Below are 25,742 nucleotides of genomic sequence, written 5' to 3'. Positions count from 1 at the left end.
ACCCATATCCCCCACCATCACCCCCCAGGCTGCTAGAATAGGTGGTCCCCTTTTTGTCTAGCTTACTGTTAGTGATCATATATCTGTTTGGTCCTGGTACCATCCCTGTTTCCCCCTCTATTTGAGAGGCAGAGCTAGATAATTCAAGTTACGTGGTTTTGTTTGAAGGAAAGAACAGCAATAGAATGGGGTAAAATAAATAAATAAAAGAAAAATCAAATAAGCTAAAAATGGGCAAGATTTGCCTTCTTGAGAAGTCAAAACTTGCCCTCCAAGTTTCAAGCAGGACTCCCAGTGCTCAATGTCTGAGGAGGGTAACTAGAGATCAAATGCTTATGGCTCCCTCCCAAAATTATTTGTGGAAACAGCTCCCATATAATGGTATTGGGGGGTAGGGCCTTGGGTTGGCATCTCTTGAGAGTGATGAGCACCCTTCTATGAGATCTTTCATGCTCCCAGTCCCTTGTGCCGCATCAGAACCTAGGAAACAAGCCACTGGGCACTCAGTCTACAGGGGAAGGCAGGGATGGAAAGGGAAGGTACTTGAATTTGGATGAGAATTCTCAGTGACTATAACTCAAGCCTCTACATAGAATGTAGAGTTTTTTGTAAAAACTTACAAAAGATAGAAAAGTCTTAAAGAAAAAGATAGACATCTTTTTTTTTTTTTTTTTTTTTTTTTTTTGGTTTTTGGGCCACACCCAGTAACGCTCAGGGGTTACTCCTGGCTATGTGCTCAGAAGTTGCTCCTAGCTTGGGGGACCATATGGGACACCGGGGGATCGAACCGCGGTCCGTCCAAGGTTAGCGCAGGCAAGGCAGGCACCTTACCTTTAGCGCCACCGCCCGGCCCCAAAAGATAGACATCTTTAACTAGTTTATTTTTTTTTTTTTTTTTTTTGTGGTTTTTGGGTCACACCCAGCAGTGCTCAGGGGTTATTCCTGGCTCCATGCTCAGAAATTGCTCCTGGCAGGCACGGAAGACCATATGGGACGCCGGGATTCGAACCGATGACCTTCTGCATGAAAGGCAAATGCCTTACCTCCATGCTATCTCTCCGGCCCCAACTAGTTTATTTTGACAAAAAAGAAAATGACAAAAACCCAAAGACAAATAATTGGGAGATAAATAAACCCATAGCATGTCATGATTGGAAACTTGGGGTTCCCCAGTTAGACATGCTATTCTATAAAATGTCCAATCCAAGATTAAAGTGCCACAATTTAGGGCTGGGGATATTGTGCAGGGGTCATGGGGGCATGCCATGCATGTGCAAGAATCCTAGCTTTATCCCCAGCATTGTATGCCCTACCTCATCCCAGCACTACTGAGGCCTCTAGCTCCTAGAGGCCCAAGCAGCAGTGCATTGCCAGGCCAAGAACTGAATCTTCCATCCCATGGCTGAGAACCACTTGAATCATGATCAGGGTCCCCTGAATAATGCTTAAGAAGTTCCCCTCTATCTAAATAAAGAGACCAGCATGATTCTGGATTTGAGATATAACTCAAAGGGCTGTGTCACATGATTTGTACACAGGAGCCCTGAACTGACGCCAGCACAGCTTAGTTCCCACCTCACAAACTCCATCAGTGAAATTAGTCCCCCAACACCAGTGGGTGTAGTCCCAAAGCCAACAAAATAACCTGGTTCAATGTCACAATGGACTTTTCACAAGCAGTTCTGGTGAAGGTGCAGGAAAATGGACCCTCCTCTATCCTTAGCTATCGAGTTACACCAGGTCACAGCAGCCTGTCATTCTCTCAGCTGGGTGAGGACCTCAGGACATCTGGACTGACAGGTCCTTCCAAGGAGATACTGACTGAAACCACCTGCTCTCAGGTTTTTTTTGGAAAATGACTATTTTAGGTAATAGGGCTACAACAGTGTTTAAGTTTTTGATATTAATGTAAAAATGGCACTGTACAGGGCCAGAGAGATAGCATGGAGGTAGGGTGTTTGCCTTGCATGCAGAAAAATGGCTGTTCGAATCCCAGCATCCCATATGGTCCCCTGAGCCTGCCAGGAGTGATTTCTGAGCATAGAGCCAGGAGTAACCCCTGAGCACTGCTGGGTGTGACCAAAAACAAACAAAAAAACCGCCACTGTACACAGCCACCATCAAAGTACCCTTGGCCCTCCTCCCATCCCTATGTCATATTTGGTTCAACCTTTCTTTCCACCCACCATTCCCACATTCTATGATTATTGACAGTAAAGTTCTTGGTGCATATTGTGACCTCTCTTAACGCCATCATTATGTGCTCTAGGCCCTCCACCTATGTTCTTGGAAATGTGCCCAGGTTTCCCCCTGTGCTGGCTGCCTACATATTCGAGATGAAGTTTCCAGCCTAGGTTAAGCAAGAAACAGGTTGTTTCTGCTCCAGCGGTATCAGCTGGAGGGGTGGGCCGGCACCGAAGTTCCCATATTATCTACAAACATGTGTAAATATCGAGACTGAGCGTAATGTAACTAAGAAAATCACTTTCCGTTGTTTCCCCTTCAGTGATATTTTCTGCTTGGCTGGGTTTGCTTAGCACACTGGAAAGGCCAGCTCATCAGTTCTTGTTGCTAATCAAGAGCAGTAATTGTCCAAGTTCAAAGCCGCCTGACTTAAGAGTCTGCTGAATAGGATAACAAGTTCCAAAAATGCCAAGTGGTAGTTTCCATAAATGAGCTTTTTTTTTTTTTAAACAGGGGAGGCCCCTGAAGAGATTTTGAAAGAAAACCTTTTTTTGTAAAGTGGAATGAAAACATTGTGATCCAGGACAGACCTGGGTTGGGGTCTCATTGGGGTCCCCCCAAGTCAGGAGCGATTTCTGAGCGCATAACCAAGAGGAACCCCTGGGCATCACCGGGTGTAGCCCAAAAACAAACAAACAAAACATTGTGTGTGATGCTCCCCAGAACCCGCTTCCTGGCTGCCCAAAGCTGAATTCAGGCTCCTGTAGGCCGCTGTGTCGCGCACGCGCGCGCTCCCGAAGCGGGAGCGGGAGGCGGAGGGCCGGCGGCCGGGAGGTGGCGCGGCGCGTGGCCGGGGTGGGGCGGGGCGAGGCCCGACTGGAGCCCGACGCCGCCGTCGCTCCCAAACCCGCTGCGAGACGGGGACGAAGGCTGACGGCAGGACGGCCGCCGCTCCAGGAGGCACGGTCAACGTCGACTCAGAACTGGGTTTGTCTGCTCACTAAACTCGGAGCTCCTTGAAAGAAGGACTCGCGTGTCATTCATCTTTATATTCTCAGCGTCTAGCACAGTTCCTGGTACATAGTTTAAGCTGAGTTTGGGGACATGGCCCACCGCTTCACCCAGGGCAGACACTAAGAGGAACCATAGTGGAAGGTTGCATTTAAAGCGGACTGTTTCTAGTGCTCAACTAGAAACGAAAAAAGAACTGGTCTGGAACAGCCATCTATCTCTATGGAAGTCGTTGTAGATGGAGAAGTGAAGAAAACAGCCAAATCCGGGAGTTCTTCGAACCCAAAGTGAACAGCTAGTTATAAATGTCACCCACACAGACGACATTGGAATTTCGAGTTTGCAGTCATCATATTTTAAAATCAGATGCTTTGTTAGGAAAGGCGACTATAGATTGGAAACAAGCTCTGTGGCTACACAATAGAAAATTGGAAAAAGTGAAAGAACAATTAAAGGTCTACATGGAAAACAAGAATGGTATAATGCAAACTGGTGAGTTAACAATTGGGCTTGATGGATTGATAAGTGAACAAGAAAATCTAAAACTATAGCTCATCTCCAGCCATAGAAATACAGCAAAATGGGGGCCGGAGCAGTGGCGCTAGAGGTAAGACGTCTGCTAGGACTGGCACAGTTCAATCCTCCCCTTGCATCCCATATGATTTCCCCCCAAGCCAGGAGTGATTTCTGAGCACATAGCCAGGAGTAACCCCTGAGCATCAATGGGTGTGGTCCAAAAACCAAACACACGAAAGAAAGAAGAAAGAAAGAAAGAAAGAAAGAAAGAAAGAAAGAAAGAAAGAAAGAAAGAAAGAAAGAAAGAAAGAAAGAAAGAAGAAAGAGAGAGAGAGAGAAAGAAAGAAAGAAAGAAAGAAAGAAAGAAAGAAAGAAAGAAAGAAAGAAAGAAAGAAAGAAAGAAAGAAAGAAAGAAAGAAAGAAAGAAAGAAAGAAGAGAAAGAAATACAGCAAAATGGTGGTGCCTTCCATCAGTAAGAGGAACTACCAGGTTGACTGTTGAAGGTACTAATGGAGTAAAAAATCATGTTGCTGCCAGATCTCAAAATACACCCGCTCCAAAACCACTGTCATCTGAGCCTGCCAATGACACTGAATCATCCTCATTTGCACCAACTGACAATATCACGGGTACTGCAGTAGCATCTGAAGAAACTGCTTTGTCTTCAAATTGCTCTACTACTACTGTTGAAGATCCTCCAGTTCAGGAAATCCCAACTTCCGCCGAAAACGATGAATGTATTCTTCCTAATAGTACAGCAATTGGTTCTGAAGTTGGAAGCATCACAGACCCTGCCACTACTAGCTCTGGAACTAGTTCTGCTTTAGAGGCCACCAAGTTAAGACAACCAGGTGGGTCTGCAGAACCTGTTTGGCAGCACTCAGGAAATGCCAGCACAGAAACTTTGCCATCTGGGTGGGAGCAGAGGAAGGATCCTCATGGTAGAACCTATTATGTGGATCATAACACTTGAATAACCACATGGGAGAGGCCACAACCTTTGCCTCCTAGTTGGGAAAGAAGAGTAGATGACCACGGAAGAGTGTGTTGTGTAGGTCATAACACCAGAACAACCACCTGACAGCAGCCCACCATGGAATCCAGAATTTTGAACAGTGGCAATCTCAGCGGAACCAACTTCAAGGAGCTATGCAACAGTTTAACAAACTATACCTCTACTCGGCTTCAATGCTAGCTGCAGAGAATGACCCTTTGCCACCAGGCTGGAGAAAAGAATGGATTCATGGACAGAGTATATTTTGTGAATCATAACAAAAACAATCCAGTGGTAAGAACTCAAGGCTTACAGAATAAAGAGCCCCTTCCAGAAGGCTGGGAAATTAGATAAGCTTGGGAAGGTGTTAGGTACTTTCTTGATCAATATACAAGAATAACAACATTCCAAGATCATCGCAATGGGAAGTCATCTGTAACTAAAGATGGTCCACAAATTGCTTATGCACACACCTTTAGGTGGAAATTTGTCCACTTTTGTTATTTGTGCCAGTCTAATGCACTACCCTGTCATGTAAAGATAAATGTCCTGACAGACATTGTTCCTTCCAACAGATTATGGCATTAAAACCCTATATCTTGAGGAAGCGACTATATGTAATATTTAGAGGAGAAGGAGGACTTGATTATGGTGGTCTAGCAAGTGAGTGGTTTTTCTTGCTTTCTCATGAAGTTTTGAATCCAATGTATCACTTATTTGAGTATGCTGGCAAGAGCAACTACTGTCTACAGGTAAATACAGCATAACCATTAATCAAGACCATCTTTCATACTTCTGTTTTATTGGTCTTTTTATTGCTATGGCACTTTTCCATGGAAAGTTTATTGACACTGGTTTCTCTTTACCATTCTATAAGTGGATGCTAAGTAAAAAAACTCACCATTAAGGATTTGGAATCTATTGATACTGAATTTTATAATTTTCTTATCTGGATAAGAGACAACAACATTAAAGAATGTGGCTTAGAAATATACTTTTCTGTTGACATGGAGATTTTGGGAAAAGTTACTTCACATAATCTAAAGATAGGAGGTTCCAATATCCTGGTCACTGAAGAGAACAAGGAGGAATATATTGGTTTAATGACAGAATGGCAAGGAGTACTAGAACAAACCGAAGTTTTCCTTGGTGGTTTTAATGAAGTTGTTTCCCCTTCAATGGCTACAGTACTTGGATGAAAAAGAATTGGAGGTTATGTTGTGTGGAATGCAAGAGGTTGACTTGACAGATTGGCACAGAAATACTGTCTATCAATATTATACAAGAAATAGAAAGCAGATCATTTGGTTTTGGCAGTTTGTGAAAGCGACAGACAATGAAGTAAGAATGTGGCTTCTACAGTTTGTCACTGGAACTTGCCACTTATCTCTAGGAGGATTTGCTGAGCTTATGGGAAGTAATGGGCCTCAAAAATTTTGCATTGAAAAAGCTGGCAAAGATACCTGTTTACCAAGAAGCCACACATGCTTCAATTGCTTGTATCTAGCACTATGTAAGAGTTTTAAATTACTACAGAAAAACTTTTTGCAATAGAAGAGACCGAGGGATTTAGACAAAAACGAATGTGTTTTGTCTTGAGCTCTTGCATTTAAATACCCCAACCAAGGAAAATTGCACAAATAGTGTTTATAAACTGTTCATTCTATACAGTGACTTTTCTGAACCTCTCAAAGTATAAATGTTTTCCATTCTTCCACAGAAATGCAAAAACATTAATTCTTTTCTACTTTATTTATTGTTCCCTAGAAGTGACTGATAAGGAAAAAGATATCAAAATTATCAAAAGATAATTGAAAAAGATCAATTTGCAAGCAAGACACTTAAAGTTATATTATCTCTATTAACATATGATAGTGGCAAAAAGCAATAGCACAGTAAATAAGGCATTTGCCTGCACATAGCTGACCCAAGTTCACTCCCTGGCATTCCATTTGGTCCTTCAAAACTGCCAAGAGTAATTTGTGAGTGCAAAGCCAGATTAACCCCTGAGCACCACAAAATGTGATCTCAAAACAAATGAAAACAAAAAACAACAAACAAAAATGCAAGGGGACATCTCATGACCTTTATTTCAACCTTGTGAGGTTCTCACCAGGAAGTGAGAACACAGCCTAATCAGACCCAAACTCCTGAACCACGAAAGCTGAGACAATAAATTGATATTCTATAAGTGGCTGAACTGTAATTTGTGAAGCAATCATAAAAAACCAATTCAGTTTTTTGGTGAGCTACTAGAATACAGAAAGTTCCATTCTATTCTGGGTGATGGGAAGACGATAACAGCTTTGAGTTCTATTATAGAATAAAATTTCCAAGAACATTCAAGTTTAGAATAAATACCAGAATCAGTGGAAGTTACTAGAAAATTTTAGAATCTTACCAACATATCTATTAACATCCTGCCATGCCTTTAGCAAGAGTGGAGAGTATATGTAGCAGAGCTAGAGGAGCTGGGGTGGGGAGTTGGTTCAATTATTTAATTTTTGTGTGTGTGTTTTTTGGGTCACACCCGGCAGTGCTCAGGGGTTATTCCTGGCTCCATGCTCAGAAATTGCTCCTGGCAGGTATGGGGGGACCATATGGGACACCAGGATTCGAACCGATGACCTCCTGCATGAAAGGCAAACACCTTACCTACATGCTATCTCTCCGGCCCCTCGTTCAATGTTTATATCTTAAAAGGTTGACACTTAATTGATCTCATAAGCTCTATCTCATTTAAATCTTACATTAAACCTTAGAGATAAGCATCATTATTATGCTCATTTCCATAAATAAAAAAAGTCTGGAGAATTCAGTGAATTCGTCCCAGTCCCCACAGCTGGTCATCAGCGGTTTCAATATTGTGTAATAGGAAAAATGAACTCATGAAATTTGTGTACATGTGGATAGACATGGAGAATATCATGCTGAATGAAATGAGTTAGAGGGAGAGGAATATAGAATGATTATGCTAATTTGTGGGATATTTAAAAATGCAATAACTACACAAAGACAATAGAAATGAGTTATTGAAGTGCTCAAGGAGGATCTGAGGTGAGAGGGAGAGAGATAGTACAGTGGGTAAGGCACATGCCTTTCATGTGGCCAATCTGTTCTATAACTAGCATCCCATATAGTCCCTTGAGCCATACTAGGAGTGATTCCTGAGCACATAAGTAAGCTCTATGCATGACCCCCAAGCAAACAAAAACAAAATGCTTGGAGAAACTAGGTATTTATGGTGTAAAATGATAGTTACTTAAACCTGGCTCTAAATAAGTACCACTGGGAGAAAATCCTGAGCTCCAAGCTAGGAGTAGCCCCTAAGCACCACCAAGTTAGCCCCAAAACAAAAAGATAAAATAAGTATTTTTAGCCATAGTATCTATTTTCTTAATCAAATTTCCTCTTGAAAAAGAATAATTTATGTTTTTTTAAACTAGAAATAAGGTTTTAGGAACCAGGCAACAATGTTAATATGAATTAACAATTCATTAACAATGTTAATATAAATATTACACCACATTTAGCACCATCTCAGCACCCATTGTTAGGAAGAAAATGTTTTACTTTGGTGGTAGTCGGGTAGCTATTTGCACCAAGACCATAAATGCCCACACCACTATAAACCAATTACTCTAACTATAATATATTGGGAAAGAGGCTTGGTGTCAACACCTACCTATGCTCATGGTTTACTCTTGACTCTGCTCAGAGGATCACTCTTGGAGGTACTCAAGGAGATCTATATGGTAACAGGGACCAAACTCAGATCAGTTGTGTGTAAGTTGTGTGTAAGTTGCTATCTCTCTTACCCAACTACACTAATTAAAAAAAATAAAGATCTCTGCACTCCTATGTTCATTGAAGCACTATTTACAATAGCAGAATCTGGAAGTAACCCAGGTAACCAACAAAAGATGAGTGGCTAAAGAAATTGTGGTAACCATGGGGCTGGAGTATTGGCACAAGTGGTAAGGCCTTGCTCCCACTAGCCTAGGTCAGACTGTGGTTCGATCCCCCGGTGTCCCATATGGTTCCCCAAGCCAGGAGCGATTTCTGAACACATAGCTATGAGTAACACCTCAGCATCACTGGGTATGCCCCCCCAAAAAAAACAAACAAACAAAACAAAGTGTGGTGATCTACACAATGGAATACTATGCAGGAAAAATTAAATCATAGAAATTTGCTTATACATGAATGGACGTGGAGAGGATTATGCTGAACAAAGTGAGTCAGCGGGTGAGTGATAACCAAGTTAATCTCACTCACTGGTAGGATATAAGGAAAATAAAAGACAGTGTGGGGATGATATCCAGAGTTAATAGAGATGAGGATTAGGAGGACCAATTCATGGTAGAAAGGTTGCTACAAAGAGTAGAGTGCAGTTAGAGCAGAGAAGTGTCTATTATGAAAGAGACATTCATGGCACCCCTTCATTTGCAGTAGCAAAAATCACAATGGCAAAAAAGAAAAGAGGAGGCTGGAAAAATCCACGAAACTACGCCTGCCCAGTGGGGCCCAACTGTGAAAAACTGTGAGTGCTACCTGTGTATGTCTGTCTACTGTCCTCTTGCGTGAAACTCTTGGGAGTGGGGCGAAAAGAGGCTCCAGCAGAGCACGGCCGCTTCGCTTCGCTACGTGGCCGTGTGCTCTTTCTAAGAAAAGAACACCATCACAACAAGAAGAAAAAAAAATCACACTAAGAACTGTGCTATATCACAGAAGCAAGCATTTCTCTCTGGACTGTCTTCTCTGTTGCATGCTCGGGCCTAAGATTTGGTCCAGTGTGAGGCTTCATCCACGGAGGACTCCCCTCCCTTAGAGGCAAGTCAGCCCACCCAGAAAGGGCGGAGCCAGAGGAGTGTGCTGCCTGCATCATATAGCCAATGAATACCATCACAACACGTAGAAAAACTCACAATACAAGTGTGACAATGGGAAAACAACGCAGGCCAGCATCAGACATAGAGAATGAAGATGACAATTCTGATGACCAGATAATGACCAACCAACTAATCAACCTCTCAGATAAGGACTTTAGACTAGCAATATGGAAGATGCTCAACAGACTCAAAGAAACCATGGATAGAGTTGAACAGAACACTAATAAGAACCAAGAAAATATGAAGACAGAAATCACAAAACTCCAAACTGAAATAACATGTCAACTAACAGGCCTGAAAAAGTCAGTAAACGAAGTGAATGACAAAATGGATAAGCTCTGGGACAGGGTATCAGAAGCTGAGAATAGACTTGGTGCTGTGGAAGATGAGATACATAACAATTCCATACAGCAGGAGAGATTGCAAAAAAGAAAAGAGAAGGGGGAAAAGAGAGAGAATAAGAGAGTGAGAAAGAGAGAGGGGGAGGGAAGAAGGGAGGGAAGATGGTATCAGGAAGAATAAGGGAAACTGTTGACATTGGTGGTGGTAAATGCACACTGATGAAGGTTAGAATACATTGTATGGCTGTGATTTAATCATGAATAACTTTATCTGTGAAAAACACTGTATTATGAACAACCTTCTAACCATGACGTTTAAATAAAATGTATGCTTTTTTTTCAATGGGGGCATTGGTGATGGGAAGGTTGCACCGGTGAAGGGGGGGTGTTCTTTTTTTTATGCCTGAAAATCAACTACAATCATGTTTGTAAGCACAGTGTTTAAATAAAGATATTATTTTTTAAAAATGCACAAATATATAAAAATTAATCATTTTAATTTTAAGAAAATACATTTTGGGCCAGAGAGATAGCATAGGGGTTAAAGTACATGTCATGACCCCACATGACCCCTACATGACCCCACATTTGGCCCCCTGAGCACTGCAAGAAATAGCCCCCAAAACTGCCAGATGTGGTCCTCAAATAAATAATAATTTAAGAAAATAGAGATTTCCCACCTTCAAAGTCTTGTTAATGATTGCCTTTCCTGTTTGTAATAGGTCAGCTGAGCTGTAAGTGACTGCAAAACCCAAATTAACAATAGCTGAAACAGACAGACACCATCCTTTCTCACATCTGCCATCCAGAAGCTCAGGAAACCAGCCCTTTCCTGCTTGCCCTTGACCCTTCCCAGGCTGTGCCCCTGATCCCTCAGACCCAAGCAGCAACACAATTGCAGGGGGTTGGAGGGAACCAATTGCTCTAGAGTAAGACTTCTTGAAGTTGGCACCAAGCACATATGCTTCCATCAAAGTATCCAGGACTGAAGCATAAAACCACAACCCTCTGCCTGGGAGCCTGGGGAGTCTACTTCTATTCTGATGCCCAGTTTTTCAAGCTACATATTCTACTTTTATTAAAATAAAAAGATGGATGTTGAGATGTGGGTTGCAGCTTCTGTCATATTTCCCTGCCCATATTGTCTGTCTTATTGCCTGGCTCAGAGTAAAGCTTGTTTCCTTCTTGCTCTAGCCCCTGGTGACCTATGAGATGAGTTGCTGTTGAAATAAAAGGGAGGGGTAGTGGGTGAACTCATGTGCAAATGGTAGAGAGCCCCTTCCTGCATCAGAAAGTTAGGAGGGACCTTCTGAGTGACTCCTTTCCTGACCAATTTTTCTCACACCCATGTCAGTTTCACTTTCTCTATTTGCAGAATTTGGTAGTGGGCAGGAGGGTGGACATCAGACTCTCCAGTCCTTTCATCTCCAAAGTATGACTTATGTCTGGCTCTCAACACTTTATGAGCAAGGGACCAAGTATGGGGACTCAGAATTGAAGATGAAGATCACCTTACCACCCTGAAGTAATCTTCATTCAACCTCCAAAGCCACAGACACTGGGTTCTAACAAGTCAGTGAACTGGATCAATTAGATCTCAATTACTGGCTTCCATCTCTGAGGAGGAAGAAAGAAAAGAATGAAATGTCAGGACTCACTCTGAGGCACCCATACTTGGAAAACTCCCTCAGCCAAGAAGTATCAGATCAGCAAAGGCCTCAGGCTGTCTCTCAACAAGTTTCTAGGCGGAACAATTAAAAATGGTGACTTGTGAGCACTAAGGTAAAAATTGGAAGCCCAGGTGGGGAACCAAGAGTGGCTGAACCCACACAAGAGCAACAAGGCTGCAGGAGGCAGACCTGGAGGCTTTTGGACCCGGAAGCTTTTGGACCCGGATGTCACATTGGCAGCGCTGAGGTGAGAAACAGAATCCACGTCAATGACAAAGAGCCTGTGGAACATCCACTTCACTCTGCTCTAGGGCACTCCTCCTAGTCAAGGAACACCTGCATGGGACATAGAAAATATCACACCACAACTGTGACTATAGAAAAACAACACAGGGTCCCACCATGCTTAGAGAATGAAGATGGTAACTCTGATGATCTGAAAAATATCAATCACCTTTTTACTCTCTAAGATAAGGACTATAGAGAAGAAAAATGGAAGATGTTTAAAGAACTCAAAGAAAGCATAGAACGAACAAAACGTGCAATAATAAGAATCAAGAGGACCTGAAAGTAGAAATAAGAAAAATTCAAACGGAAATAACAGGGCTGAAAGATATGGTAGGTGAAATGAAAACCTTACTAAAAAGCCTCTCCAACAGAGTAACAGCAGCAGAAGACAGAATCAGTGAGCTGGAAGAGGAGATGCATAACAACTCCAAACAACAGAAGAGGCTGGAAAAGAACCTCAAAACAAACAGACTCTGGGAAAAAGTCCTCTGAGAATGGGAACAGATAAAAATAGAAATCTTAGATAAACTCAACAGAAACAACATAAGAATCAGGGACTGGAGAGATAGCACATAGTGGTAGGACATTTGCCTTGCACACAGCCTACACAGGAGAGACCCAGTTTGATTCCCAGCATCCTATATGGTCCCCCAGTTTGCCAGGGGTGATTTCTGAGTGCAGAGCCTAGGAGTAACCCCCAAGTGCCACTGGGTGTGGCCCAAAAACCAATAAATAAAGTTCAAAACAAAAAAGAATCATTGGAGTCCTAGAGACACAGGAGAAAAACTCCCATAAAATTTCAATAATCAAAGACATCATCATAGAGAAACTCCCAGAGCTAAAGCATACATACAACTCTTGAAATTCACTTGAAAAAAAATAAATATCCACGAATAGCTAGAGCAACCCTTAGGAAAAAGAGTATGGGAGGCATCACTTTCCCCAACTTTAAATTGTATTACAAAGCTATAGTCACTAAAAAGCATGGTATTGGAATAAAGACAAACCCTCAGATCAGTGGAATAGACTTGAATATTCAGAGAATGTTCCCCAGACATAAAATCAATTAATCTTTGATAAAGGGGCAAGAAATGCAAAATGGAGTAAGGGAAGCCTCTTCAACAAGTGGTGTTGGCACAACTGGTCAGCCACTTGCAAAAAAGTGAACTCAGATCTCCATCTAACTCCATGCAAAAGGTCAAATCCAAATGGATGAAAGACTTTGATATCAGACCAGAAACCATAAGGTATATATAGAAGAACACATAGGTAAAACACTCCATGACATTGGAACTAAAGGCATCTTCAAGGAGAAAACAGCACTCTCCAAACAAGTGGAAGCAGAAATAAGCAGATGGGACTATATTAAGCTGAGAAGTTTCTGCACCTCTAAAAAAAATAGTGCCTAAGATACAAAAGACACCCACAGAATGGAAGAAACTATTCACCCAATACCCATCAGATAAGGGGTTAATATAAAAAATATACAAGGTACTGACAGAACTTAACAATAATAAAACATTTAACCCCATCAAAAAATGGGGAGAACTAATGAACAGACACTTCCCCAAAGAAGAAATACAGCTTTTTCTTCACTCAACCCCTGAGTTTCTCCTTCAGTTATCTCTTTCTCTCCCTCCCACCCTCCTCCCTCCCTTCCTTCTTTCCTTTCTTCCTAAAAAGAAGAAGAAGAGGAGGAGGAGAAAGAGGAGGAAGAGGAGGAGGAGGAAAAAGTAATACAAATGGCCAAAAGGCACATGAATAAATGCTCCACATCACTAATCATCAGGGAGATGCAAATCAAAACAACAATGAGATACAATTTCATGCCACATAGACTGGACACATCACAGAAAATAAGAACAATCAGTACTGGTGGGGATGTGGACAGAAAGGAACTCTTATTCACTGCTGGTGGGAATGCCGTCTAGTCCAGCCTTTATGGAAAACAATATGGAGATTCCTCAAGAAACTGGAAATTGAGCTCCTATATAATACAGTTACACCACTCCTAGGGATATACTGTAAGAACACAAAAACACAATAAAAAAATCTCTTCCTCACATCTCACATTGTAGTGCTGTTTACAATAGCCACACTTTGGAAACAAACAAGATGCCCTTCAACAGATGAATGGCCAAGGAAACTGTGGCACATAAGCACAATGGAATATTATGCAGCCATTGGGAGAGATGAAGTCATGAAATTTTCCTATACATGGATGTACATGGAATCTATTATGCTGAGTGAAATAAGTCAGAGAGAATCAGAAGTCAGAATAGTCTCACTCATCTATGTTTTTGTTTTTTTTTTAAGAAAAATAAAAGGGGCCGGAGAAATAGCACAGTGGCGTTTGCCTTGCAAGCAGCCGACCGAGGACCTAAGGTGGTTGGTTTGAATCCCGATGTCCCATGTGGTCCCCTATGCCTGCCATAGCTATTTCTGAGCAGATAGCCAGGAGTAACCCCTGAGCACCGCTGGGTGTGGCCCAAAAACAAACAAACAAAAAAAGACATTATTGTAATAGACACAATGGAGATGAGGGCTGGAAAGACTGGTCCATGGTATGAAGCTTACCACAGAGCATGGTGAGTGCAGTTAGAGAAATAACTACACTGACAACTATCAATAACAATTTTAATGAGTGAGAGAAGTAGAATGCCTGTCTCAAATACAGGTGGGGGTGGGGGGAGGAGGAAGATTGGGGACATTGGTGATGGGAATTTTGCACTGGTGTAGGGAAGTATTCTTTTTATGACTGAAACCCAACCACAATTAAGTTTGTAATTAAGGTGCTTAAATAAAGATAATATTAAAAACTTAAATATCAGGAATAAAAGAGTTCATGCAACCAAAACCTACATGCCCAAAGAGTACCAGCCAAAAAAGATCCCTAGAAAAGCCCCCCAAGATACATCCTAGTCACAATAACAAACCCCATAGATAGGGATGGAATACTGAAAACAGCAAGATCAAAAAGGTAAATTACATCCAAAGGAGCATCCCTAAGACTTACTGCAGTCTTGTCATAAGGAATCCTCAAGCCCAAAGGCAGTGGTGGGATAGAGTGACAAAACTCAATGAAATGAATGCATCACCAAGAGTACTTCACTCAGCCAGACTTATATTTAGGTTTGAAGGAAAGATACACAGCTTCACAGATAAACAACAGCTTAGAAACTTTACATACTCAAAACCAGCCTTAACTGATGAAATTAAAGACCTACTTTAAGATAAGACAGACAACAAGGCATACCAAACTTCTACCAAAAGATGACATTAAATCCCATGATAATCATCTCCCCCAATGTCAATGGACTAGATGCACCTATTAAGAAACACAGAGTGACAAAATGGATCAAAAAGCTGAACCCAACATTTTGCTGCCTACAAGAAACACCTCTGAATAGCCATAATAAACACAGACTCAAACTCAAAGGTTTGAGGACAATCATTCAAGCAAACAACTCCCTTAAAAAGTCAGGAGTGGCCATATTAATTTTAAATGACATAGGCTTTAGTCTTAAAAATTATAAGGGACAAAGTTGGACATTTCCTAATAAGTAATATGTACAACAGGAAGAAATCATACTCCTAAACATATATGCACACAACAAAGGACCAGCAAAATATTTAACTGAATATAACTACTGAAAAAACTTGAAAGACGATATCAATAACAACACAATAATAGTGGGACACTTAAAGACTGCCTTGTCACCACTTGATAGGCCAACCAGGCTAAACCGTAACAAGAATATACTAGCACTAAAAGGAGCAATGGAATAAATTGCCATATATATACATACATATACACATACACACATATATATAGCTCTCTGCCCTCAGAAAACTGGATACACATTCTTTTCCAATACACATGGTTCATTGTCCAGAACAAACCACATGCTAGCCCATAAAACATACTTACATAAAATAAAGATGATAAAAATTGTACAAACTACCTCCTCAGAACATGATGCACTGAAATTAGAAGTGAATAACAGGGCTGGTGAGGTGGTGCTAGAGGTAAGGTGTCTGCCTTGCAAGCGCTAGCCAAGGAAGGACCACGGTTCGATCTCCTGGCGTCCCATATAGTCCCCCCAAGCCAGGGGTGATTTCTGAGCACTTAGCCAGGAGTAAACCCTGAGCATCAAATGGGTGTGCCCCCCCCCCAAAAAAAAACAAGTGAATAACAAGTAGACACAGAGGAGAAAAAATCTAACACATGAAAATTAAATTGCTCACCAACGAACAACCAATGAGTCAGAGACGAAATCAAATAGGAAATCAAAAGATTCCTGGAAACAAACAAGAATGAAGGCACAAATTACCAGAAACTGTGAGACACAACAAAAGCTGTACTAAAAGGGAAATTTATAGCTTTGGATGCATTGATCAGGAAAGAAGTAGCCTACATAAATAATTTAATTTCACAGCTTACAAAACTGAAAAATGAACAACAAAATGAACCAAAAAAGGGAGATGGGAGAACATAATAAAGCTACAAGCAGAAATCAATGAATGGGAAATTTTTTTATACAATTATTTGTTTAGCCTATTTTCCATTTAGATCTATCTTTTGTGCAAGCAATAAGGATCATAATTTAAACTTTACAAAAACATATCTATAACTACATGCTTGAGAGCAGTTACAAAAACAGGTTCCATGGAAAGGTTAAGGAATCTGGTTAAGCCAGATTCTTTGTGCTGAGCTAAATTTATTTGCAGAGTTTTCTGTTGGTTCGGGGCTATGCAAACTTTTGTGGCTTGAATCAGGCAGGCGGTGGAAAATTCATTCAGAGTTCCTTTGATATGTGGGGTGCTCGGTCTCCCACATCTCCCCCTGTTTAGTATACAATGTGGAAGGGACAGACGTGCCTCGGTGGACTGGCCATACTGGGTGAAGAGGTGTGGGGCTTCCAGTCACCGCATCTGATACCCTTGAGTCAGTCGTTTCCAAAGCTTGGCAAGGTGTGAGCGCACAGATTGAGGTCTATGTGCCAGCTCCTCGATAACTTCAAACTTAAGTGGTGGAGAGTTGGCAGGAGGAATGGGAAATTTTAAAAATAAATCAAAAAAAAATCAATGAAAGCAAATGTTGGTTCTTTGAAAAAGTAAATAAGATCAATAAACCACTAGCAAAACTCATAAAGAAAGAAACTTAATAAACTGAATCAGAAATGAAAACAGGCAGATTACTACAGATACTATAGAAATTCATAGGGTAATCAGAGACTATGTTGAGAAACTTGATACCAAAAAAACATGAGAATCTGGAAGAAATGGATAGATTCTTGGACACTTATAACCTTCCAAGGTTGCACCAAGATGATCTAGCATATCTTAACAGACCCATTACTATTGAGGAAATTAAAATAGTAATCAAATGTCTTCCTGAAAATAAAAGCCCAGGCCCTAATGGATTCACTAACAAATTTTTCAAGCCTTCTAATATCTACTGTGTATACTTTTCAGGCTTTTCCAGGAAATTGAAGAAACAGAAACACTTCCAAATAGTTTTATGAAGCTAACATCACCCAGATACCAAAACCAATCAGAGCTTTCACCAAAAAAGAAAACTACAGACCAATATTCCTGATAAACACGGATGCAAAGATCCTTAACAAAATTCTAGCAAATAGTATCCATTGCCTCATCAAGAAAGTCATACACCATGACCAAATAGGATTCGTTCTGGAGATGCAAGGTTGGTTCAATATATGTAAGTCAATCAACGTAATACACCACATCAACAAAAGGAAAAGGATATGATCATATCAATAGATTCACAGAAAGCATTTGATAAGGTTCAACATCTATTCATGATAAAAATTCTCTCAAAAAGATGGGAATAAAAGTAACTTTTTTCAGTATAGTCAAGGTAATTTATCACAAGTCTATGGCAAATATTACATTCAATGGGGAAAAACTGAAAGTCTTTCCCTTAATATCTGGCAAAGTCAAGGCTGCCCCCCCTCTCCTCCTATTAAATATAGAGCTGTAAGTACTTGTCATAATAATTAGGCAAGGAAAATCTATCAAGGGCATCCAGATATAAAAGGAAGAATTTAAGTTCTCACTGTTTGCAGATGACATAATAATATACTTAGAAAATCCTAAAGACTGTACCAAAAAGCTCCTAGGAACAATAGATTCATATAGCAAAGTAGCAGTGTACAAAATTAATGCACAAAAATCAACTGCCTTCTTATACACAAATAATGATAGAGATAAAATAGACATCAAAAATATTTTATTCAGGGGCCAGTGAGGTGGCGCTAGAGGTAAGGTGTCTGCCTTGCAAGTGCTAGCCAAGGAAGGACTGCGGTTCGATCCCCCGGCGTCCCATATGATCCCCCCAAGCCAGGGGCGATTTCTGAGCACTTAGCCAGGAGTAACCCCTGAGCATCAAATGGGTGTGGCCCGAAAAAACAAAAAAAAAAATTCTATTCACAAAAACACCACAGAAATTCAAATACCGGGACCGGCGAGGTGGCGCTAGAGGTAAGGTGTCTGCCTTGCAAGCGCTAGCCAAGGAAGGACCACAGTTCGATCCCCGGCATCCCATATGGTCCCCCCAAGCCAGGGGCAATTTCTGAGCACTTAGCCAGGAGTAACCCCTGAGCATCAAATGGGTGTGGGCTGAAAAACCAAAAAAAAAAAAAAGAAATTCAAATACCTTGGAGTCAACTTAACTAAAAAAACTGAAGGACCTATACAAAGAAAACTATAAAACATTGCTTAAAGAGGGGCTGAAGTGATGGTGTAGGGCATAAAGCATCTGCCTTGTGCGTGCTAGTCTCGGACAAACCGCAGTTCGATACCCCTGCATCCCATATGGTCTGTTAAATCAGGAGTGATTTCTGAGCACATTAGCCAGAAGTAACCCCTGAGTGTCACCAGGTCTGGTTCCCAAACAAACAAAACAAAACAAAAACAAAAACAAAAAAAACATTGCTTAAAGAAGTAAGAGAGAACACAAGGAAATGGAGACATATCTCCTGCTCATGGATTGGGAGGATTAACATAATTAAAATGGCAAAAGCATTGTACAGATTTAGTGTAATCCCTCTAGGGAAACCCATGACATTCTTCAAAGAAGTGGACCAAACACTACTAAAATTCACTTAGAACAATAAATGCCCAACAATAACTAGAGCAACCCTGAGGATAAAGAAGATGGGAGACATCACTTTCCCCAACTTTAAATTGTGCTACAAAGAAATAAACATTATGGTACTGGAATAAAGACAGACCCTCAGACCAATGGATAGACTTGATTATTCAGAGAATGACTCTCAGACTTATAATCAATTAATCTTTGATAAAGGGGCAAGAAACACAAAATGGAGCAAGGAAAGCCTCGTCAACAAGTGGTGTTGGGACAACTGGTCAGCATATGCAAAAAAGAAACTTGAACCTCTATCTAACACTATGCACAAAGGTCAAATTAAAATAGATTAAAGACCTTTATATCAGACCTGAAACTAAAAGGTATATAGAAGAAAACTTGGGCAAAACACTCCATGACTTTGAAACTAAGGCATCTTCAAGGAGGAAACACACCAGAGTACAAACAAGTGGAAGCAGAGATAAACAAATAGGATTACATCAAACTGAGAAGCTTCTGCGTTTCAAAGAAAACAGTGACTAGGATATAAAGATCACTCATAAAATGGGAGAAATTATTCACACAACACCCATCAGATAAGGGGCTAATATCTAAGATATATAAGGTACTGACAGAACTTAAAAAGAAAAAACTTACCACAATAAAAACTTTAAAAAGAAAAAAAATTCTAACCCCATAAAAAATGGGAAAAAGAAATGAACAGACATTTCCTCAAAGAAGAAATACAGATGGCCAAAAGGCACCTGAAAAAGTGCTCCACTTTACTAATCATCAGGGAGATATAAATAAAAACAACTATGAGATATCATCTTATACCATAGAGACTGACACACATCACAAAGAACAAGAAGAACTACTGCTAGCATGGATGTGGAGAGAAAGGAACTCATATTCACTGCTGGTGGGAATGCTGTCTAGTCCATCCTTTTTGGAAAACAATATGGATATTCCTTTAAAAAAAATGGACATTGAGTTCCCATATGATCCAGCAATACTACTCCTAGGGATATACTAAGGAAAAAAAACACACAATACAAAAGTGCCTTCTACATGCATATATTCATTGCAGCTCTATTTACAATAGCCAGAATCTGGAAACAACCCAGATGCCCAACCAACAGATGAATGGCTAAAGAAATTGTGGTATGTCTAAACCATTGAATACTATGCAGCTGTTAGAAGAAATGAAGTCATGAAATTTGCTTATACATTGATGGATTTGGAGACTATTATATTGAGTGAAATAAGTTAAAGGGAGAGAAATAAGCACAGAATAGTCTCACTCATATGTGAGTTTAAGAAAAATAAAAGACAATATAATAATAACACCCAGAGACAATAGAGGTAAGGGCTAGAAGGACCAGCCCATGATAACAAGCTTATCACAAAGAATCATAAGTACAGTTAGAGAAATAACTACACTAACAGCTATCATAACAACAATAGAGAGAGAAATATAATGCCTGCCTTGAAGACAGGCAGAGGCTGAGGGGAGGTATGAAATAGGGATACAATGGTGGCAGGAAAGTTGCACTGCTGATGGGGTGTGTGTGCATTTTATCACTGAAACTGAATTACAAACATGTTAACCATTGTGCTTAAAATAAAGAAATTATTTTAAAAAATATAAAAAATCATCTTCACCCCACCCTGCCATACTTGGCTCCCCCCCCCCCAGGGTGGAAAGGGCCAGCTGTATGTCACTCCTCATGAGGGTCTGATTAAACTAATGATAGCACACACACACACACACACACACACACACACACACACACACAAATATATATATAAAATAATAAAGTAAAACAAAAATCATGATTTGTAAAAAAGATGGTGACTTGGGGCTTTGAAAGCTTTAGCCTTTGTAGTATCATTATCATGCAAATCGTGCCTGATAAAAGAAAGTTTTTTGTGGGGATGGGGTTTGGGCCACGCCCAGCAATGCTCAGGGATTACTCCTGACTCTGGACTCAAGAATTCATTCTGATGGGCTCAGGTGACTATATGGGAAGCAGGGGGCTGAACCCAGATCAAGCACAAGCAAGGCAAGTACCTTACTTACAGTACTATTGCTCAACCCCAAGGGATGATTTTTGTTTTTGTTTTCTAAGTGTTTCAGGATTCCATGATTTAGCCATCAAACAGATTTGAGGATATACCATAGCAAATGCACTCTACTCAGTGAGATTTTTGTTTTAAGGAATCTTCATGAATATCTCACATTAGCTAACACAGGGAAAGAATAGCTTGCTCAGAAAGGAAAAATAACAAATGTGGGATAGACACATCTGTGAATGAAGCATAATAACATTATCTTATTTCAACATTATATAAAAATAACATTATAAAAGTAACATTACAATATAATAAAAGTAATATTATCTCAAAAGTGGAGTTGAAGGGATTTAAGTAATATTTGAGAAATATAGAAGTATTATTTGAGAATTATTATTTATTATTATATTTTATATATTCATTTTATTTATATTATTATTATTATTATTGAAACTTAATTCTTTTTGCTTTGTTTGAGGGGTGGGTAGGAAATGGAACAATAGTGGAGGAAATGATACACTGGTAATGGGATTAGTAGTGGAGCAGTGAAGGCCAGAAACAACTGAATTATGAATAACTTTGTAAACTATGGTATTTTAATAATGTAAATTAAAAAGTTTTGGGCTGGAGAGATAGCATGGAGGTAAGGCATTTGCCTTGCATGCAGGACAGTGGTTCAAATCCTGGCATCTCATATGGTCCCCCGAGCCTGCCAGGAGCAATTTCTGAGCTTAGAGTCAGGAGTAACCCCTGAGCGCTGCTAGGTGTGACCCAAAAACAAACAAGCAAACGAACAAACAAAAACAAAAAATTTAAAAAAATTAACTCTGTTTTTTGTTTTTGGTACACACCTGATTTTTTGTTTTGGGTACACACCAGATTGTGCTCAAATCTTACTCCTGTCTCTGCTCAGGGATCACTCCTGGCAGTGGTTAGGCAACCGTATGTGGCATTAGAAGATTAAACCCAGATCAACTGCATGCATGGCAACTACCTTAACATCTATACTATCTTGCTAGTCCTGAAACTTGAGCCTTGGAAGAGGTTACTTGGAAGCTTACAATGAATTAAGTAAAGATCACTGTGGAGAGAAACCTGGCTATAGATTTGGAGAAAGAAGAAAACATAGTCCCTGGAGCTAAAAGGAAATTAGTTGATTCTCAAGAATTCCCATATGCCCTTGATTCACTTAGTTAAAGAAAGGTTTAGGGACTGGAGAGATAGCAATGGAGGTAAGGAGTTTGCCTTGCATGCAGGACAGTGGTTCGAATCCCGGATTCCAGCATCCCATATGGTACCCCTAGCCTGTCAGGAGTGATTTCTAAGTGTAGAGCCAGGAGTAACCCCTGAGCACTGCTGGGTGAGGACCCCCACACACAAAAAAAATGGGAAAGATTTATTTAGGTGTTTGTTTTTATTTAACTTCTTTTTTGTTTGTTTGCCTCTGCTTCATTTGGTTTGGAGCTATGCTTGGAGATACTAAGGGTCCTTACTCCAGGGACATGCTAGTGGTACTTATGGGACTAAATAAGAATTCAAGCCATTGTTGTGGCCAATGATTTACATTACAATAACAGCAATATGCTAGGTAAGCATCTTAACCTTTGTACTATTTCTCCAGGCATTTTTATCTTCTTGGTAAAGAAAAATAATTTAGGGGTAGAGTTGGGTCACACCTGGCAATGCTCAGGGGTTACTCCTGGCTCTGCACTCAGTAATTACTACATGTGGTGGGATTTGGGAAAATATATGGGATACCTGGATCAAATTCAGGTCAGCTTGCAAGGCAAGCACCATACCTGTTGTACTACAGTTCTGGCCCCTGTAAAGATAATTTTTTAATCGTGAATATGTCTATGGATTTTACATTTAAAAAAAACACAACTAGCCACAATATTGGTTGTGTGGATACACAGTAAAGGAAGCTCTATAGTATAGAGTCTATCCAGTGGTCCTCAAACTATGGCCCACGGGCTACATATTGTATTTGTATCTGTTTTGTTTCTTCATTGCAAAATAAGATATATGCAGTGTGCATAAGAATTCGCTCATAAGTTTTGTTTTCACTATAGTCAGACCCTCCAATGGTCTGAGGGACAGTGAACTGGCCCCCTGTTTAAAAAGTTTGAGGACCCCTGGTACAGTAATAGGAAGATGCACTAGATTTCACTGTTCAAAGTCCTGAAGCAATTTCTAAACTTGCTGGCCCTGATCTGAGGCATGCCCCCCATCATAGACCAGCCAACAGTTGGTTCTTCTTTGGTTCTCCAGGATACTGGGGTTTCTATCCATTTTTCCAGCAAGCCGCACTTGGTGAGGCTGTTAATTTCCTATCTTGATGAAAAATGTGTGGTTTATACACTGTCACAGAGCAAATAGAATTGGGATTTATGTTTCACAACTAACATGGTTTGTTTGAGTTTTTTCCATATGTCTTCTACAGTCCTATCACATTTCTGACAGTTACAATTTTTTGTTTCTTTCTGGGAAGTTGGGGAGAGGCAGGAAATATGTTTTTCCACCTTTCCTCACTAAGCTTTGTTTGGGCAAATTCTTGTGCAATCTACAGATTTAACAAGCATATCTTTTGTTGAGAAGATTGTGCCTATGAGCCCAGGATGTGGTGCTCTGTGTTTGTCTATGACATGCTGAGCTCCAGCATGCATATATGTATAAATGTAGTGCAATCATAGTGTTTGGATATGTTTGTGATCTGGTGGTAGTGGGTGACTGCATGTGTGTCTACAATAGAAACAAAGAGTCAATTAAATGCTCTCCCAATTCATTTGTTATTAATGACAAAGCTTTTCTCCTCACAATGTCATGCAATCATATATACTAGACCTGACAACAGCTCCTAAGAGTTGAATTGTTCTCTTTGTCCCAGATTTCATGTGTTTTCAATTAATTTCACATTTGTTGTTTGCGAGTGTGGTGCTTTAATTAAGTAGGTGAAGAAAACACTCATTCTTAACTATTAATTGAGGCATATTCCTTCACTTGATGTTGCTGAGTTTTTAATCAGAGAGTGCTTTAAAACATGACATCAATCCCAATAGTTTAGCTAATTCCTTTTTCATTATTTCAGAAGATTTACAACTTTGGAAACTGACCTTTTTTTTTCTTCCTGGTAGAAAATTCATCTGGATCCCAGAATCAGCTTGTAGCTCAATGTAAATTCAGTGTAGAATTTAGTCCGTTATTAAGTGGATTTAAGTGGCTGAACTCTGGTGTAATCTGACCAGCAATGCATGAAGGAAAGAGTTGGAGGTGTAAAAAATGTCAAATAGCTTCCTCAGATGCATTAAACTATTAATAAAGATAAAACGATCTTTATGTTTGGGGTTTAGAACATCTCTTTTATGATATCGAGAAGCCACTTTGATTCACGACTCGTTGGCTTCGAGGTCTGGTGTCATTATTCAGAAAATGTCAGGAAGAAAATGGAGACAAGTTCCTCATCAGGGGAAGAGGTGAAAAAAGGAAACAGAGTTTAGGACTCAGCTAGGCTGGACAAGGAGCAGTGATAGCAAAGCGGAGAGCATCAAAGGCAGCTATGACTGTATCCATGCCCTGCAAAACTCTGCAGTTGGCCCCCACAAGAATCAATTTCTTTTTTGAGCCTTTGGATTGGCAAAGGCCTAGCTGGAGAAAGTGTACAAGCCAGTGTACAGAGGAAGGGACTTCTACTTTCCCTTAATCTCACCAGGCCATCTCTTCTCTCTGTTCTGCTGGTATCCTAGAGGTAGGGTCCATTACCCAGAACCCCTGGCTCTTTGCATCCTCACTGCATCCAGATGGGAGGCTCCTGGATGCTAGAGGTGAAGGAATGAGAGATTGTACAGTGGGTAAGGAACTTGCCTTGCATGTGGCCACTGCAGCTGACCCTGGTTCATTGCAATACTGTGCATGGCCCTTTAAGTATTGTCAATTCTGAGTACAGGATCAGAAATAACCCCTGAGCTATGGCCAGGTATGGCCCAACAACAGAAACGAAGAGTAAGAGGTCAACAGTTTGCTCTATCTTCTTGCTACACAAATCTCTGTGTCTTCTAGAATGTCATCATCATCTACAACAGCCCCGCTCCTGTTGCTCCTGCTCTTTCTCTATATTCTGGCAAAATCATTCCCTCTTCCTGCAGGCCTCAGAGCTCTGCATACATGCCTTGGTATCCTATACCTGTCTCTTGGTTCCTTGTAGACTTCTACAGAAAGCCTTGCTTTCTCAGTCTTCTCCCTTGAGTCCTCCGAATACTCTGACCACTTTCTCCTAGGACCCTGATGGCTTCAGAGAACCTTTTCAATAAGAACCTGATTGAGATACCCAGGGTTGCACAGATGTAGCGAATGGGCAGAAACAGATACATGGAGCAGAGGAGGCAGGCAGGAATTAGAGGAGCATTCAAACATGTCTGCCCCACCTCCCACAACTTTGTAGCCACTGCTCAAGCTCAATGACACTCTTGCCCAACAGTGGTGGGGCAGCTTCCAGGGGCCCCAGGTAATGCACTAAGCAGGTCCTGTGCTCCTGGAGTCCATGGTACATCACCAGAGGTGGACAGACTCCCTGACCACTGATGGTATGTGGGGCTCCTGTTTATGACACATAAGGGAGAGAGGTGTGTGGAGTTGTGGGGAACAGAGGGACCTGGAGG

The 25,742-nt window shown here is 40.7% G+C and overlaps 1 pseudogene; it reads left to right on the top strand.

Annotated features, from left to right (window-relative positions):
• Positions 1-1,661: 1,661 nt before the first annotated feature.
• Positions 1,662-25,431, top strand: LOC126007067 (NEDD4-like E3 ubiquitin-protein ligase WWP1; annotated as a pseudogene).
• The last annotated feature ends 311 nt before the right edge of the window (positions 25,432-25,742 follow it).

The sequence above is a fragment of the Suncus etruscus genome, chromosome 1 (assembly GCF_024139225.1).
Source record: "Suncus etruscus isolate mSunEtr1 chromosome 1, mSunEtr1.pri.cur, whole genome shotgun sequence".
Classification (NCBI taxonomy): domain Eukaryota; kingdom Metazoa; phylum Chordata; class Mammalia; order Eulipotyphla; family Soricidae; genus Suncus; species Suncus etruscus.
The sequence above is the reverse complement of the archived record's forward strand: the minus strand, read 5'-3'. Positions and strand labels throughout refer to the sequence as shown.